This window comes from Taudactylus pleione, unplaced genomic scaffold, assembly GCF_031769625.1.
Source record: "Taudactylus pleione unplaced genomic scaffold, aTauple2 ptg000541l, whole genome shotgun sequence".
In the NCBI taxonomy this organism is placed as follows: Eukaryota; Metazoa; Chordata; class Amphibia; order Anura; family Myobatrachidae; genus Taudactylus; species Taudactylus pleione.
Window position 1 is genome coordinate 4,954,755 of NW_028284943.1, and position 20,258 is coordinate 4,975,012.

Genomic DNA, 20,258 nt, shown 5'->3' on the forward strand with positions numbered 1-20,258 from the left:
GTAGACATTCACAATTTTAACACCAGAATGCCCAAAGGCTATGAGAGGGACTCTGCACAGAGACTGCATATACAGTACAGTCAAGTATCTTTGGTTGGTAAACCAACATACATATTTATATCCCTTGGTCAATTGGGTAAAATTCCTGGTTGGTGGTGCTTCCCAGAGTTAGGGCACAGGGCAATAACACCAGAATGTCAACAGGTTCTGAATGTTGACAGAATGTCGACATGGACATTAGGTTGACATATCAAATTTTGGCATCCACTAATGTTGAGATGGTCAAAGTGTTGACATATTCATAATGTTGACTTATAACATGTCTATACCAGAATGTTGACAGTAAATTTTTGTGTTATTTTTAGGGTTAAGTATAGAGCTAGATTTAGAGTTAGGGTTAGGATTAAGGTTAGGGTTAGGGGATAGGTCTCCAGTAAGAGTTAGTGTAATATTGTACAAGAACTATGTTGACATTCTGGTGTTGACATGATAAATGTCTTTATGGACTTTATGAACATGGCAACATTTTAGCCATGTCAATCCCTATCGACCTAATGTCCATGTTGATATTTCGACTGTCGACATGCAGAACCTGTCAACATTCTGAATGGTGAATTTTCATACCACACCTGTTTTAAAGAGTATTACAACTGTTTGTTTTGTGACAGACCTCAAAGATCAATTGAGTTTGAGAGTTTGCACCGGGTTTCTGTATTCCCAGCCATCTGAAGATATAACCCTACGTGCTATATGTGCTGTAATTTGTCCTTTTTACTTTTAATTGCTTTACATGTATTGTCTACTTTAACTAGGAACTGCACTATTTTTGTAAATAAAGTGATTCTTTATTAATCTGGAAACCTTAGACTTTGAAGAAACTATTAGGGGTGTTTTTACTATCCCTTAATTTCTACAAGAGTAGAAATTAAGTATCATGTTCATTCATTACAAAGGTAATTATAGGAGATATCACAGTCTTTGTTCACATGCGTGAACCCCAGTACACACATCCATCTAACATTGTTGAGTCAGACTTGCAGTACTAAGTTTCACTGCAAATAAATACCAGTGATAGGCATCACGTGGAGAGCTGATCTTCACATCAGCTGTCCCAGCCCTGGAGCAATGTTGAATTACCTCAGTGTTTTATTATCCGCCACTGTTAATCGCAGTGTAAGAACGTCACTACTGCACACATGCAGTAATAAGCACCTCTGAGGTAAGACTCCTGTTAGTCGGTATGACCACTGCTATTACCGACCCTGCATTACCACTGTATATATCGCTGTTACCTGTAATTAGCAATAAACCAAGCATCCTGATTTAGGACTCTCTGTGTGGCCTAACAGTCACTTTCACATCCGCTGTGCTCCTATTGTGACCACCACCCCAATAGACAATAGCAATATATAGTAATCGCCTAGATTTCAGCTGTTTGATTATTGCTTTTTTCAATATAAAGCTCTTTTTCTCTTATGTCATATACCTGTTATGCTTTTAAAAATGTGATACTAAGCTCAAGCTGGACATGCATACTATTATACTACTGGGGCATGATTTCATTTCATATGTGAAGACAGCTGGTAACATATTTGTACTTGGAGACGTGATAAATCTTATATAAAGTAGCCAGAGAGATAGTTTATGGCAGGGACGGGGAACCCCAGCCCAGGGGCCGTATAAGGTCCCCGGAGTAATTTGGTTTTTTTTCTGCTAGCCTCATCTGGCTAGCAGGGTGCCTAGAATGATGACCTGCGGCATAATCTATGCAGCAGTACCGCCTGTAGCATCCTTAGGATGCTTCAGACGGTCACACCTCTGCCCTTACAGCTCCCCGTAGCATCCTCAGGATGCTCCGGGCATTGCTGTAATCACCAGCAATTGTGGCCCTGCCCTCATGTGACATCACACAGATGGGGCGTGGCCTGCACTGGACCCGCGAATGTTGTTATATACTGTATATCAAAATGGCCCTCGGCAGAAAAAAGGTTCCCCACCCCTGGTTTATGGCATGAGAGCACTGGAAGTGAATGCTGGTAGTTTTGGTAAGTGAAGATGTAAATGATATAATTAGTGAAATTGTGGAAATATCAATTTCATTTGATTCAAATTCATTTTATGGGAAATCAATTTTTGTTTAGTGATTTTTCGGTAGCACCCCAGTTTTCAAAAACGAATTGTAATTAAAGCAGGGGATTGCTGTATTAGTGAGAATGCACTAGCTGGTGCAAAACACATTTTTTCTGTACTACTGATTAGCATAATTAACTATAAAGGTGTATAAATACCCAATAATTATTTTGAGAGATCAACTGCTGTATGTGTTAAAGCTCTATTGATAGAAGATTTACACATTTTTTGCTGCAACTGAAAGAGTGTAAACGGTTCTGCATTGCCAATAAACGCTTCAGTAATTCATACTGCAAGCACATGAAACAAGTCAGAGAAAACATCCTGTCAGTGATAATGAATATAATAATGATATTTTGCAAACTGTCACCAAAGCTCCCTCTTGGGGAAAGAGAAAATCTATTAACAATCTGCAAGAATCTATTTTGATAGGAGGGATTTAGCTGTTTCTTTTAAAGAAAAAGCAGATAAGGAGCCACCTTCCTCTACAAACTATGGTGGATAAATGCCAAAATTTGCCTATTATGCTTCTACTGTGATGCATGAATAAGCATCATCAGCATCCAGAATAATTGAAATTTGCAAATTAAATGCTATCCTGACTATGATGTAGGGTATTGTATAGTGCTACATAACTGAAAAGTGCAGTCAGAAATTAACAATGGATAGCCCCCCAATTGCATTCCCCCACATGCAACATTTCCAAGAACAATTTGTTACATATTGTTGAGGTCCCAGCCGGCGGTGGGCAGCGGGCGGGGATTCCCAGGCTAGATAAACAACAGAAAAAACAGTGCTCCAAATGATAACTAGAAAACATAGATCACATTAATACAAAACTTAATCTCAACAAAATTAATATGCACAAACCAATAAAAAAGCACCTATAAAGTGTGTAAGTAAAACTATATCTGCACAATGATATAAAATAAAATTAAAGGGTAAAAGTCACCAATCCACATAAGTAAATGGTAAAAGTCTCAGGCAATATAGTAGTATTGGAAGCATACATCCGTAATAAAATCCATAATCACAAGTAGTCTTTTGGTGTTTTGTAAAGATATATATCCAGCATGGGTATATAATTAACAGTTCCAGTGTTCAAATTATAACGTGGGTCCTTTAGCAACGCTGGCAAAGCCTTTGCAATGAAAATAGTCCTCTATGGCACAGGTCCGGTCCGCTGGTGGTATAACAGCTGTCTAGAACACCAATAGGCAAATGTGGATGAGCTCCCGCTGGGTATTGTATAGTGGAGGGTGAATCAGCGAGGGACTGCAGGTGCTTTTGCGCCCTCATGGATTCCGAATCCCTCAAAGTATGATGGGGATCCTAAAAGCTGTCGAGGATTCTTGAACCAGTGCTTGATTGAGTTTGAGATCCAGGTGGTGAATTTCCCTTCTGAAAGGACGAAAGTAGCCTATGTGATCTCGTTACTGTCCGGCCAGGCATTGGCTTGGGCTTCTCTGTTATGGAAAAGGAATGACCCCTTGGTCAACAACAGCGCTGAGTTCCTGGCAACTTTCCGGAAGGTCTTCGATGAGCCCGGACAAGTATCCCCCGCAGAGTCGGCTATTCTGCAGTTGAAGCAAGGCAACCAATCTGCAGGACAGTATGCTGTGCAGTTTCGAACTCTTGCTTCGGAGTTAGGGTGGAAAAATGAAGCTTTGGTCACTGCATTTATGCAAGGGTTATCCGATTAAATCAAAGATGTACTCGCATCAAGGAAATTCATAACTTCTTTGGATGACTTGACTTCCTTGTGTATCCAGGTAGATCTTAGCCACAGAGATAGAGCACGAGAGAAGGACCAGTCTCGTCGCTTCAGCTTCAAGCTCGCCCTACGTTTCACAGCAACAGTTGAGCCTCCAGACAAGCCCATGAAAATTGGGAAGTCTCGCCTTCCTGATGCAGAATGGGAAAGGAGGTTCAAGAATAAGCTTTGTCTGTACTGTGGTGAAAATAACTCACCTTCTCTCTGGCTGCTCAAAACATCCGGGAAACAAGATGGCCTCACCGATTGAGGGGGTGGTCACAATGTTGTCTCCCAGTTTTCTATTGATGTGTCTCTGGTCCTGGGAAAATCTTCCGAAATCCTCAAGGCCTTTGGTTAAGACTCGGGTGCCGATGGCAACTTCAATACGGCAAAGAAGGTCCAAAAGTTAGGAATTTCTAGTGTGCCACTACAAATATCACTTTGTACAATTGGAGTGGATGGGAATAAACTTCCCATGGCTGTCATCCACTCTCAGATGACAGAAGTTACCATGCAAGTGGGCATTCTCCATCGGAAATTGATAGCATTCAATATACCCCCATCAGCCGAGAGTCCGGTCATCCTGGGTGTTCCTTTGCTCCACAAGTATGCTCCCATTTTAGATTGGAAAAAACCTCAATTCCTGTCGTGGGGTTCTCAATGCCATGGGTCATGTTTGTCATCTGTCAAACCTTCACACCGTGTCATTTGGAGTTCAATCATCTCTCCAGAAGATCTGCTTCCAGCTCCATACCACTCCTTCAGAGATGTATTTAGTAAAAAGGCAGCTGAGACACTTCCTGCTCATAAGGAATGGGACTGCACTATAGACTTGTTACCTGGAAAAGTACCTCCTGATGGGATAATCTTTCCTATTTTGCTTCCCGAGTACCAGGCGGTGTCAGAATACATCAAGGAGAATTTGGAATGCGGGTTTATCAGGGAGTCTAAATCGCCGGAGCTGGTCTATTTTTTGTTAAGAAAAAGGATGGAGGTTTGCGACCATGCATTAATTACTGGGGCCTAAAAGCAATTACCATCAAGGACCGGTTTCCCCTACCTCTGATCTCTGAGCTCTTTGATCAGATAAAAGGGGCAAAGATTTTCACCAAACTGGATCTTCGTGAGGCCTCAATTTAATCAGAATCTGATCTGGGGACAAATGGAAGATGGCATTCACTACTCATGATGGCCGGTACAAATACTTAGTCATGCCTTTTGGTTTAAGCAACGTCCCAGCTGTTTGCCAAAAGTACATGAATCATATCTTCCAAGACCTGTTGTATAAGTACGTAGTGGTATACCTGGATGACATCCTGATATTCTTTGAAGATATAATGAGTCATTGCCAACATTTATGCTAAGCGCTGTCATGACTCAGGGCCCACCAGCTTTTCTGTAAGCTTGAAAAATGCTTTGAGCAAACAGAACTGACATTTCTAGGATACATCATCTCAGGGTCCTGCCTTTGGATGGATCCAGAGAAGCTTTCCGCCATTGTCAACTGGCCAAATCCAATTGGGTTGAAAGTGATACAGTGCTTCCTGGGTTTTTGTAATTTCTATTATCAATTTATCAGGAACTACTCATCTATCGAAGCTCCCATCACTGCTCTTACCAGGAAGGATCAGGACACACGAGTATAGCCTCCTGAGGCAGAGGAAATTTTTGTCCTTCTAAAACAGTGTTTTCTTTCAGTACCCATTCTGAGGCAACCAAATTGAGACCAACCTTTTTTCCTGGAAGTGTACGCTTCCACGGTTGGAGTTGGGGCAGTGCTGTTGCAGAAAGATGAAAAAGGCAAGTGGTATTCCTGTGGGTTCTTCTCCCATAAATTCTTGGCTCTGGAGAAGAATTACGCTGTTGGGGATAAAGAACTACTAGCCATCAAGTTGGCCCTTCAGGAATGGCGATATTTATTGGAGAGAGTGAAATTTCTGGTGACAGTCTTTACCGATGATAAGAATTTGACGTACCTCAAGACAGCCCACAGCCTAATTTATCGTCAGTCCAGATGGTCATTATTTTTTGATCGATTTAACCTGGTGATTCCTTATTGACTGGGTAATAAAAACATAAAGGCCGATGCCTTGTCCTGAACATTCAGTTCTGTTGAAGTGGAGGAAGCAAGGGAAGACAAACCCATTCTGAACCCTGCTTGCTTTGTCATGGTCACCAACGAGATCAAGATTCTGTGGGATAAAACATTCACATCATCCGAACTCCCATCTAAATTACTTCAGTGGGATCATTTATCACGCTTCACTAGTCATTCAGGCATCAGGCAAACTTTGGAGCTATTGGTGGCCGACAGTTCATGAGGATGTCAAGGACTTCGTGGAAGCCTATCATACTTGTGCTCAACACAAAATTCTGCCACATTCTTCACCAGGGCCTATGCTTCCACTACCAGCTTCTGATTGTCCTTGGATCCACATCTCCATGTACTTTGTGACAGACCTAACTTCTTGTCAAGGTTTAACACCATCTGGTAGATAGGTTTTCCAAGGCCGCCCACTTTTTTCCATAAAAAAAGGTTACCATCAGCTCCAAAACTAGCAGAGGCTTTTATAAGGGAGCTTTTCTGGGTGCATGGGATTCCTAAGAATAATGTGTTAGACCGTGTGGTGCAATGTACCTCTAAATTCTGAAGGTCATTATGTAGATGCTTCTGAGCCAACTTAATCTTTTCATCTGCCTACCACCCTCAGAGTAACGGTCAGATGAAATGAGTAAACCAGCACTTGAAGAAGTTTATTCCGAAGTATGTGTTCACCAATCAGGATGATTGGGTCTCTCTGTTGCCATGGCAGAATTCGCTCATAATAACTTGTTTTATGAGGCATCAGGTCATTCTCAATTTTTAATTCAGTACAGCCTGCATCCTGTTCTACCAGAGTTACCAACCTTTGGGTCGGTAGCACATACAGCGGTCCGTGGTACAGTGAAGCAGTTCCTCAAAATTTGGAAGGAGGCACAGAAGAATCTGTGCAAAGGTATAAACTGGTTGTGGACAAGAGGAGGAAGAGGGTTCTGTTGCTTGGTCCTGGTGACAAAGTATGATTGTCAACTAAACACTTGCGATTAAAAGTTCCCACTATGAAGCTCGCTCCCAGTTTCATGGTCCTTTTCAGATTCTTCAGATGATCAATCCAGTGGCGTTCCATCTAAAACTTCCTGACACTCTCAGAATATCTAATGTATTTCATGTCACTCACCTCAAACCTCTGGTGCTTAATCGATTTTCAACACCTTGCAACCCTCCTTCAGCAATTCCAGTAGACCATCAGGAGGAATTTGAAGTGAAGCAGATCTTGGACTCCATGGTTTCTAGAAGTTCTGTTAAGTACCTTGTGGATTTGAAGGGGCATGGTCCAGAGGAGCGCTGCTGGGTTAAGGCTTCAGATATTCATGCACCTCAGCTCCTACAGAAATGCCACCGGATGTTTCCTAAAAACTTTTTGTGGGGTGTTCGGTGTCCACCCCTAGAGGAGGGGGTAATGTAGCAGTATACCAGACACCGGCTGTTACTTACCGGTTCCGGCAGTGTTAGGGTCCCGCTCTGCTGCATGCAGCGGGCAGCGGGCGAGGAATTCCCGGTGCCTGCTGCTGGTGTCCTCTCTTCAGGCTCCCGGCAGTCAGCAGCAGCAGCGTGCAGGTGGGCGCGGCTCCCATAGAGTCGCGCGTGTCGCTCTGTATTCAATTTAAAGGGCCATGTACACCAATTAGGTGAAGTCACAGAAGGCACCAAATTCAAGCCCTGCTTATTTAAGGAAGATCCTGGGAGCATTCCTGTACCAGAATATAGGCTCCCAATCCCGACTCCAGTGTTCCTGTGTATTACTTCATTGCTTGTTCCTGACCTTGGCTTTGTCCATGACCCGAATTTGTCTGATCCCGGGTCCTGCGCTTGGTATTCTGGTTTTGACCTTGGCTATCTTACATGACCTGTGATCTGTGATCTACGCATTTCGTCTACCGTGGCTTCCTCAGGATAAACAGAGGTATAAAACTATACTGTTGAACGGACAGTGTACCTTTTCTATACTGCACGCAGATTCCCGCACATACCAGGAGGTTCAACTGATTGATAAAACTGTTTCTGATAGCACAGCTTGACTGTTTGGAGATGCTTATATAAGGAGCCTAAGGGGAAGTAAAATGCTAGGGCATATTCTCCACACTCTCCAATACCTAGATTGGAACTGAAATAGCATTTATACTTTATAATTTATATTTTATGATGTATTGTGCACAACTTCTACAGACCACTTATAGGAAGTATTTATTTGTTCTTATATTGAAAGTTGTGTACACCCTTATTCTTAATAAAATCTATAGAATTTATAAACAGATTTGCATTTTATCCTTATTTATTTATTATAGACAAGGTGTGCGCAGATATTTTCCTTCCTTTAAATTGTTTCAAGTGAAGCCAGGTGGGGCTTCTAATATTTCGGCTGCAACCTGTACTATATGAACATTTAGGCGTAGCACAGTCACTCTTTCCTTTCTTGTTCCTTCTTGAAATATATTGACATGAACACTTATGAGGTAATAATTTATGATACTGTAGGCAAAACTGCAGTGGAGCAATGCAAATCCTCTTTGGTGACCACAAGTCTTTATATGCAAAAGTGTGCCAAAATTCATGGACATACAGCATAGGGCAAAATGGAAGATGTTGGATTCAATTTGGCCAGGCACCTCAACTGAACAAACCATAAGAGCTACAAAAGTACAAGTCCTACTTACCAACTCCCTGAATGTCATGGAGACTCCCTGATTAGTGGGTGATCTCCCTGAGGTTGGGTTGGGTGGATGTAACATAGTGATGACATTATCACTTTCTGCCCATCATGGAGGAAATAATAGGGAGAAGATAAAGGATGATGTGTGCATATATAAACGTCATATAACCTGTATAAAGTTTATATATACCGAACTTTGTAGCTGCTTTGGGGCTCATTTACAGTTGGGCGCAATTTAATATTTTATATATCTCAGATGGAGCAGTACACACCCTCTTCAGCATAGCAAACATAAGAGTTGCTTCACAATTTCCCTGAAATCTTTTTCAAAAGTTGACAAGAATGGGACAAGGACATTTGGCAGAGGACCATATCACTTTTAAGGTTTTTATAGATTTATACCACTTTTAACACTCCACAGAATTTATATATACTTTTTGATGTTTTAGCAACATTTTTCCCAACCATATCATTTATTTTCAATATTGGGGCATCAGACACCTGCCCCCCTCTTCACTTTGGTGTCTGCTTTAAACAGAGTCGTAACTATACTTTTTGGGGCCCTGTGCCAGAAAGAGCATTGGCGCCCCCCCTTCCCTATTTTTCAAATAGGGACATAAGAAGTAGAAGAAGTGCACCTAAAAAGGGCCATGGCCTCATGGGAAAGGGCCAAGGAAAAGAAAGGGGAGGCCAGGAGATGCTGGGGATAACAGAAGAGGAAGCTACAAGTGAGAAGGATAATAAACAGAAAATTGAGAGGCCCGAACAGCACCCCCTGCCCTGAGATGCCCTGTGCCATGGCACAGGTCACACCACCCTAGTTACGGCCCTGGCTTTAAATAATACTCTCTAACACAGATATACTGTAACATTCAGAATTTCTACACCCATTACACTGGTTCTTCTCCAAATCATAGATTACTTATAATTGTTTTCAATGGATGATGTTGTGATATTATTGTCCTACTGCTGAGATATTGCAGGTCAGGACAGCTGGATGAAAGTGAGGAGAGAAATTCAGGCTGAGTCATATGTTAAGCACAGCAGACAACTGAAATTGTTTTGTCATTTATAAGAACTGTGTTGGAGAGAACTTTATTTAAAAGGCTACCAACCGACCAAAATGAATCATTGCGCTGGCGCAAAGCTGGAAATATTAGCAAAGTTGTTCATTTCTTTCTTCATCAAACTGTCCTCCTGTCCATTTGTCAACATTTCCCTGTTCCTTTGACTTAACTGCAAACCTGGGCCCCCATTTACCAACGAAGCATAACCCCTTTAGCACTCGCTAGAGGGGATATGTTCCCGCAGGGCCGGCTCTAGGGGTGTTCGACCAGTGCAGTTGAACAGGGGCGCGACCCATAGAAGGCGCACCCCTCCCCAACATCCAGGACACTTTGTGAACTATTGTCCATATTAACGTCAACTGTTCATCAACTGTGGAATTATAATATGCGGTGTGGAAACAATCCATATCTACAGTTATATTATTCTGGACTTTACCTTAAATCGGACGAAGTAGTTACTTATTGGAATTTCTACATCTAATCTAATTGATAGACTGCAACAAAATGTTCTTCTAAATTATATTACTCTGAGTATAGCTCAGAGATAAACCTTTTTATAGGAATATATTATAGTTATAAGTGTTTTATTATTGTAGTGAAGGGACCGCAAGAATACACTAGCATTATACTTTTTATATGCATTGATATAGATTGCGTTATGTGTTATTTATATGTGATTAAATTGTAAATAGATTTTTAACACTTTAGCATAAGGTGTGTATCTTATTCTCATTGCTTTGTGAGTAAGACGCATTTTAAAAGAAATAGTCACACAAAAAGACGTCATGGCATGACTAGAAAGGCTGTTTAATGCGCAAGGAGTCTAGATGTATGTGACACATCTGTACCTCCCAACACTGCAGCCCGCGGGTGGGACAGTGCCTGAAAAGAGGGGCTGTCCCGTCAAAATTTGGATGGTTTGGAGGTATGAGTAAGGGTCACTGCGCTGTTTGATAATGGGAAATAAGCCCTATAATTGAGTGGTTCCCAAACTTTCTTGCATCACGCCTCCTAGAGTATCAACATTTTGATCACAACACTGCAAGACCAAAGTATTTTTTATTGAGAAATTCAACAAACATTATTAAAGTGTGCTTACTTCCTTAGCTTCCGTTATGTAGTGGTGGGCAGGGTTGCACTCTTGTTTATCCACATACTTTATGCCCTGGTTTTGCCTATCACATTGATCATAAAATAATTTGATTTGGTACTGGACCACCAGCCCATGACATCCTATAAGAGCCTCATGGCACTCCAGGGAACCACAGGCCCTATATTCTAAAAGGAAATTTATTTGATGTTGCTAAGTATGCTACTCATACTGTATGTTGTTCTCCCCATATGTGTTTATGCTAGGCCTAATGTTGCCTAATGGTAGCACCGGTCCTGCAGGGCCCTCCTTGTAAATTTAAATTTTTGTAAAAACAAAAGTTTAATACATGAAGGTAGGGGCTATATCTACTAAAGGTCGATTTTAATCAATTTAAAATCGACTAAAATCGATGTTGTGTTTCTGGGGCTAAATCACACATTTACTAACAGACAACTTTTGATTTTGTTTTTTAACTATTAGTATATGTGTGATTTAGCCCCAGAAACAAAACATCGATGGTGATTGATTTTGATCGAATTTAAACCGATTAAAATTTACCTTTAGCAAATATACCCCTAAGGGTCATGTACAGAGGACAGATTCAAAATTTCTATAGGGGATGAGGGGTTTCCAAAGTACAAAAAAATTAAAAAAGTACAATGTAGATAATTGCCACTTATTTAATTGCACCAAAGAATGCAAAGAGTCAGAGTATATTTCATGCAGGCACTAACTAAGTTAAGTTAACTCATATGTCCTGATAAGAGTTTGTGTGGAGGGAGTTTCTTGGAAACAGGGATTTCCCATAAATGCACCCCTGACATGCTCTCTCAGCAATCCCAAAAGTCTTCTTGTATTTTTGAAGTGTTAAGCCTACTCTGTCCCAGACTACTGGAACTCCTGAGAAATAATCCAATTCTACCCACAATAACCCTTGTCTGTCTGCAACATGGGTGGAGTGGTGCTGTGAGGAAGCATATTGTGTCATGAACACTGTGGCCCGCCATATTGACATGACTCATTAGGGATGGCCATTGGTGAGTTAACTATTAATGGTCTGCATCAATGGTGCCATCAGTGATTAACATTGATGGCATTAAACCAATTGGAGTGGGCTTAGTGGCATTGCGTGAGGGCAGCTGGCAAATCAGTCAAGGGTGCGGGCTTAGCTCCCCTGCACCAAAGGAGAAGGTCATTGCTGTTTCTCAGTCATTGATAAAGGAGAACCATCCGATCTCCACCATCAATGGCATCAATGATGTCAATGGCATTAACAAGTAACTCCCACTTTTTCTTTTCATAGCTGCCTTCCTGGACTACTGGTATGAAAATGAAAAGTAGACCGGAATCAACTTTTTTTATTTGAGATCAATGTATGTAATTATATTTAATATAATGCGTATGTCTTTGTATTGCAATATGTAAAATGTAATAATCCAATGTTTGGAAGGAAAATATTTTTTCCCAACTTTTTGGACCCCCACTGTATTGCAACATCATTGGGAAAAATGTTCGGCTCTTAAGTCAAACCTGCTAAATGTTTAGGGGCATATTTATTGAAAATATTTCCAGAATATACCCCCCCAAAAACAAAAATCACTTTTCAGGGTGTATGCATGTACAGGGACCACAGTAAGACCCAGAGATATCTGTTGCGATCTCCAATTTTCGATAACAAAAGAAGCCCCCATAAGTTTCTATGGGGGCTGCTAAAATTCTGCATTCACCAAGTTTGGACCCTATAGCTAGCGCCATCTTCAGATGGATTTAGTTATTGTAGTATATGGGCTACATTTTGCAACATTTACAATAATACATTTATTAGTTCAGATTTTTTGCATGTTCTGTTCAATTGTCTTTGTTCAAGTCATACAACTTGCATATTAAATTAATTTTATTTTTGTGAGCAATCAATTAAATTGATTTGTTGCTGTACATACCTAAGCTCCGAATATTGTAATATGGAATATCGGAAACATTTATTCTGTCTGAGTACTAATATATGCAATACTTGATATTTGTACATGTTCTTCTGTTTGGATCTCTCTGTGCACATTATTTCCTCTTTCTTTCAGCTGCCGAATACAGCAAATGTTTATTTCTGATGAAAAAACTCCATCCTATTCTCTAGCTGTATTGTGTACAATATAATTACTCCTCTCAGGTGGTCAGATAACTTCCGTCGTTTGGCCAGTTCTTCCCCACACAGCCGAGGCGTCTAGTTGCAGCTAAACAATACCAGTCCTACAGTGCCTTATTGCTCATACTGTACACGCTCATTTCCCTTCCATCACCTATTACATGCATAAACTCACACTGATTTGATCAGCAGTAAATACAATCTCTCCTTGAAACTGGAACGGAAGGAGGAGGAAGGCTTTGTAGGCAGGAAGCCCAGCGTGGGTAACTGAGAGATATGACTAATACTGATTCAAAATGTGTCCTGTGTGCGTTGCAGGATAATAAGGATGTTTTGATTCATTTTCACTACCTGGGGAATGAGTTCTACATTGTCTGCAGTTCTGCCAGTTTTCTTGGCAATGATCAGACCCTTCTTGTCGAGTATCCTAAATGCGAGTGAACTTAGGTTACAGCATGGACAAGACTGGCATTTTCTTTTCCTCCTTAGCAATATGCTATTTGCTTTAATTAGACAGATGCTTAGAACAAAGTTATTGCACACTTAGCTCGTTCTTCCTTTAGTTCTTTCATATATACAGCTTGATCTAGCTGGTACTTGTCATTACAGGAAACATACACAATGTTGAGAACTAAACTGGCACTGCTGTTTCTCCCAGCCTTGTGTATAACATGTACATTTTTACATATATGTCCAAATACATCTATCCTCAAATCGCACCAAGTAACCCCATTTGGTACGCCACAGACTTTGCGACATAGGGCCTGATCCAGAGTTGCACGTCATGCCGATGTCTTCGCAAATGGAGCGTTGCATCCGAATCGTACTGCACATGTGTCAAGAATCAAGATACATGACCGTAGTCGCACAATACAAGTCTTTTTTTGCAGTATGATAGACAGGCAGGAAGTGTTTGGAGGAAGCAATGGGGTTTGTAGGCTAAAAACGCAGGCGTGTCTCAACTGTTTCGGGGGCATGTCACATCCTGCATCTGCGATCCCATACGCAGGAAAAATGGCTCCAGCGTCTCAGTTATGGCAGCCATTCAGAGTGACCATAGACTGACTCAAGGAGTTGATGTTTGCCTAATCATTCTGATGCTGCATGTGTGTATGCAATTGTGAACAGCTGCAATGGCTCATGTGAGCATCTCAGTATAAGTCCCAGCCACTGTTGTAGTAGCATATTGTCGCAGAGCCACAGCTACGAAAATCACAGGTGCAGGAGCATTAGCCTACAGCTCTGAATCAGGCCGTTAGGCATGCCACGTGACTTTCTCTTAAAATATGTATCTTAATCTGCGAGTTTATACCAATTCCTTTGCGACAAAAATACTAATCCTCAGTACTTAGGACCTGTTTCAGAGATGGACGCTAATGTGATTGCACTGCAATTTTTTTACTCAATGCAGCTGACAAAATATGCTAATAGTTACTAAACTTACCCGAGCACAAGGAGGCCCACCTCTGCCTTCTCATATGTGTATGACGTTGCATACCTGCGTAAATATCGATAACATCAACACACATCGAGCGGCCATCTTGCCCTTGCGGCTGGTCTGACCACCCGCAGACTCGGAAGCTCTCCTGACACACAGAGGGACCTTGTGCTGTGTAGGATAAGGGCTAATTTATGCACACTTATGTAATGGCATGGCACGTATGTAATGGCATGTAAACGATCAGACACGCCTGCGTTTTTGTTGTGCGTTTGTAATTGCAATACGATCACTGCATGCGCACAGTGCAGATTATATGCATGTGTGATGGCAAACAATTGTTCGATATGTGCGTAAGTAATTACCATTGCGTCCAGCTCTGAATCAGGCCCTTAGTACACATTGAGCAAATTAAGTTGCAAAATTCAGGAAAATTTACACAATCTGGGTAAAAAGTCAAAAGACAGAAGCCCTGATTCAGAGCTGGACGCTCTGACCAGAGCGCTCGCTCTGAATCAGGGCCCTCCTCCATTAATATGGAGCGTCCTCCTGGACGCTCGTATAGCTGTGGGTCACCACCCACAGCATATACGAGCGTGCAAAAAGATGGTCGCGATGGTCTTGACCAACACGACCATCGGACTTGCGAGGGAAACCCCGCGGTCGGGTTTCCCAGCCGCAAGGCCAGGAGTGATTTTGGCTCTATCAGAGCCAAAATCACTCCCACTGACATCACTAGTGATGTCAGTGGGGCCGGCTTCAGACGGTAGGCATTCCCATGGGAACGCCTCTGTCTGGCAGGAACGCCCCCAGCACGCCCACCAAAGGGGGCGTGCTGTCAATCAACATTGACAGCACGCCCCCTTTGGTGCGAGACCCAGAGCAATGGAAAGTCTGCATGCGCAGTGGGGACCATCGACCCACTTGCGAGCATACTGCTGCTCACGAGTGGGTCTGAATGACCCCCAGAGAGCTGATACAAGTAACCCATGCCACGCATCGTAATCCATAATCTGCCACTTTATACCAATTATTTTGCAACAAAAATAATAATCCTAAATAGGGACAAACTGAGGCTTTAGAACAGCCCTGGCAGCCCTCTTCCACATACATGGAAAAGAGGTGTGACTACACCTTACAGGGACGTGCAGTGAATGACTAGACCGTGGCCTCCCAGCATGCCCCCATCTTTCTGCGACCATGCAGTGCACTGGGAGGTGGTGCTGCTTGGCCAGGCTTTCGGGCAAGACTGGACCATCAGACAATCATCCCTTCTGCATTTTGTGCCAGAAGTGCCAGATGGCAAATCAATCCGGCCCTGGACCTAACAACGTAGGCCCTGATTTAGCACAGGATGGAATTGTAAAGATGCATGCAACATCGGATAATTATCGATAACATTGGCTGGCTAAGTGACCCATGGGGCCATGCAAGCCAGCCACCGCAGATACAAGAAGGAGTCCAGGAAATCTCTGTCAGACGATGGAGATCCTGGCCTCTTCCCTTCCCTTCCCCCCAGTGGCGGAGACACACCTCTATTCCATGATAGTCTGCTGCCCACAAATGGCAGCAGATTTTCAATCACTGCCAGTCTGTTGCTGCTCTGCGTGCGATCATGCAGGACCCGTACAGACCATTGGTAATCTGCATTCAGCGGTGCACTAGCGTAACGGCATTCAAATGAGCAGACATGCCTACATTCTTGTGATCACCCCATCACCACCCCCATAATGCTGACAGCCTGTCACTCACTTTGCGATGAATTCCTCTGTGCATCCGTAATCACAGTGTGTTAGCTGAGCATGCGCAGTGTGGCTTATATGCATGCGCGATAATTAACAATCAATTGATGTGCATCCATAATCGCACTTGTATACTCTATTGGATCAGGCCCTAAGACACAAAATTCAGGAAAAAGTACGCAATCTGGGCAAAAAGGTAAAAGCCAGGAACGATATGATAGATACACGTTATACTTAATCTGTGAATGTCCTGAGTATGTTATGGATTGATCACAAGAAATGTGACCACATGTCACCCTTTGTGATTTTGAAATGTATTTGTTTTCATTACCTGCATGGTGACTTGCAGATGAACTTTTATGAGTATGGTCCAGCTGCAGGGTTAATTATTTGTCTAATTAAGTGCCAGATGTAGGGAGATGCTTATGGATCAGATAACAGATAATGGTTTATGGGAGGTCATAGAGATTTGTATTGTGACTCTTGTTACAAATATATCAATGTTCAGATGACATGTTAATCTAATCCCCAAATTCCTTGAAGGTCTGTGAAACATCACAGACCCTGACCATAGACCAAAAAACTCTACATAGCTGAGTAACAGCCTGTACAAAGGAACCATAAAAACTATTTAGCATCTTCAGATGTCAGTGAGCCAGCAGAACGGGGGCTATGTGACAGCCCAGGCAGGGATAAAATGCCATGTAAAATTCTAAATCTTTTGTACAATTCTTGGAAACCCAACTGACATGGGGAAATACTCCATCTCCTTGCGTCTTCCAGCAGACAGATTTCTGTAAGTGAGACTGTTCCTTTTTTACCCTTTTGTTTATAAGAAAATTATTTGCCTTAGACTAGCTTTGTATGTCATTTTTATAAATTGTTTTCGTATATACTTTAAGCATTGTGAATGTCTTTCTCATATTAAAGTTCAATTAATAGGATTGGTCTCTGTGATTTTTTTCATATTCATTCTGCCTGTGGATTTGGCCAATCCATGCTAAGTATATGTACTGTATTACAGGTTATTATTTGGTTACTAATTACTAGGACTGAACTGTAGTAGTATGGAAAGTTTAAGGCTTCCTATTTGGATTGAGTTGCTCCTGATAAACTGTGTGGCAGTTATATTTGGAAACTTAATAGAGTTGGAGAGATACTGTAGAGTGTTGTAATTTCTGTAAACAGACCAGATGGTTGTTTTTTTTTTTTGTTTAACTCAAGGGTCAAGGGAGTGCTGAACTAGATGTAGTTACTGACAGTGGTTAGCGATTGGAGCATCTTGGAATCAGGTCTGTGACAATGAGTTTAAACCAATTCCTTTGCAACAAAAAATACTAATCCTAATTAAATAAAAAAGCAAATAACTTTGTATCTGGAACAAACCATGTTGCACTGCAAGCAGTGCAAATACATTTATATTTTTGCATGCAGGGTAAATACTGTCTGCGTTTGCATGTATCACCCAAATACTGGACAGCTTTATTTTTACACTGCAATTAAGATTTGAGTTTGGACACACCCCTCCCAAATGTAAATCTCTCGGCACATTTTACATCTGTCCCACCTGCAGTGCAGCATGGTTTGTCCAGGTGCAAATTTCAGATCGTTTAAGTTGCAGCAGGCGCCACATGGCAGAAAAAGGGTTGCTGTATGAAGACATATCTGTATAGCAAGGGTGTATTGAGTGTCTAATACCCTTCCATGCTCAATTCAAATATATATTTTGATCAATAAATATTGGAACTCCTCATGGCTTTTATTATACAATGCATATTCAGCTACTCAAAGGTGGTCAGGGTGGGAGAACACTGCTTACAGAATAACAAAGAAATTAGATTATTATGCTCCTAACCCATAGTACATGTAAATGCAGTGCTGTGATCCATTTATATAATGCAAAAACCATAAGGATTATTTATGTATTTGCAAAAATTGTCTCAGTGCATTTGTTGTTTTACCGCATCATGCACCTATTTTTGCACAAATGTGCTGTTTTTATGAGAAGCTCATGGGTCTGAATGTCAGGATGGCAGTGTCTGCGGGTGTTGTATGGTTTATATCTTTTGATGGGAAGTCTAGGCAGACAGGAGTGTTCCTAGCTAATGTGGTATGCTTTCATGAATGTGCCAAATTTACACCCACATACCAATTAATCCAATTTTCCCTGTACTATAATTTCTTATTGCTGCATAGCGACAAGACAGTATTACTGGGCTTGTACAGTAGTTTGGTTAAATCAGGAGATATCTGCAATATCTTCTGCTTTAACCTATTAACCCAACACTAAGAATTTCCTCAATCATGTGGAAACTGTTGTTTTAACATGTTTACTTGACAAATAGTTGTGAACGACAATACATTTAAATGATCTTTATGGGATCAAGAGGGCGCATTGCAGCATTTTAGATGCCATTCTAGTCCCATTTCTCCCCATTTAGGGCAGAATGTATTAATGCAAAATATACAGTCAAGCCTCTGAAAACTGCAGTTTTTGGAGGTTTACCGCAATACATATGGCTCCCCATATGTATTAAAAAATGCAGCAGATATCAGAGTTATCCGCTATAGACCGCCGTCACAGCAGTCCCCAAAGAATTGGGGCTGTGCTATGCAGCAAGCTCCAGAAAGTGTAACTTTGCAGAGTTGTGGCGTAAGTTCATCCCAGACACCCGGAGGCAAGTTATAATTTGGTGCCCCCCCCGTCACAGATGCTGATACTGTAATATAGCAATTCGCATGTAAATAGGCTATAGATAGATGAAGGCAGCAGCTGATGGTCTGACATGGACCTCTTCACTAGTGTATGGTGGCTTCCCAGGTGCTGGGAAGGGGTGCCATGTATTGGGCGGCTGTGACTGTACACTCCGGTTACATAGTTACAGCCCTAAGTGGGGTGAATATGTTGCAGACAACAATAGAGGAGGTGCCTTTTCAGAGCTGGAGCCCGGCGGCAGGCACCTCCATTGTCTCCCATAGTTCTGCCCCAGTTGCAGAGCTTGTGCCGGATAGGCAATGCCATCTATAGATCGCGTTGCCTATGAATGCCTATGGGCTTCTCCTCCCATGGCTTGCACAAAAGCTGTCCCAGTATGCAAGTTTTTATGCATAACGGTGTTAATAAGCACTGGTATGCATGCGATAGGGAGGAGGGGTGGGTGTATTACAAAGTATATGCAATTCTTCATACATTCCACAAGGACTTAATTTTTATAAGTGCTCCAGAAGCAGAAATTATTGGGGATCAATATATTTTTGGTACAGCAACCACCATGGTGTTCTCATGTGGGTACACATATTATATATGCTTATGTATCTCATGTGATAAAAATGTGAAAATCCACAAAAATGAAGCATGTAGTAAAGAAAGTCCTAATATCCTCTCACTGTCATGATTCATTTAAAACATACTGTAATTTAGCCAAACTGAAAAGAAAAATAGTTGTGACTCAGTTCCAACTATAAGAAATGGGCATGCACGGATGAAGCAGAGTAGTGGCCAGGTTTGCACAAATAGGAACGTATTGCGGGAATAGGGGACAGTTTTGCACGTTCATAAATTAACAAATCTGGGAACTTTAGACCAATTACATAAATTGCGCATGAATCAATGTCAAACAATAAATTATACATTGGTAAAGATTAAGTTATACTTTCTCATAGAACATATGTTAACTATTGATGTTTTTTTTAACTTGAAGAATAGAAACCCTAGATTTACCCTAAGATTTACTTTAGAGACTGACTAAAACTCAAAGGAAAACCCACTCAAATAATAGAGGCTACTGTATAACAATATAATGGGTGAGTTGAGGTGAAGCACTGCACAAATCAGTATGATCTGTGCAGGCTTCGTTGTGTAAAAAATGTTAAAAATGTAAATAAAAAAATGACATGGGTTCTTCCCCTAAAATGATAAACAGCCCGAGCCTCTGAGCTTAGGTTGGTATTGAAAAATAGTGTGGGGGGGGGGTCCCCCTATTTTCCAATAGCCAGCACTATGCTGAACCAGCCAGGGCATCTGACGCTATAGCAGGAGGACACACAGCATGGGGCCCTCTGCCATAACAGGAACTAGTCCTTGACTGGTCAGTCCATTGCTAGAATCCCTAGGGAAGATGGGTCCCTCCTCCGCAAGGAC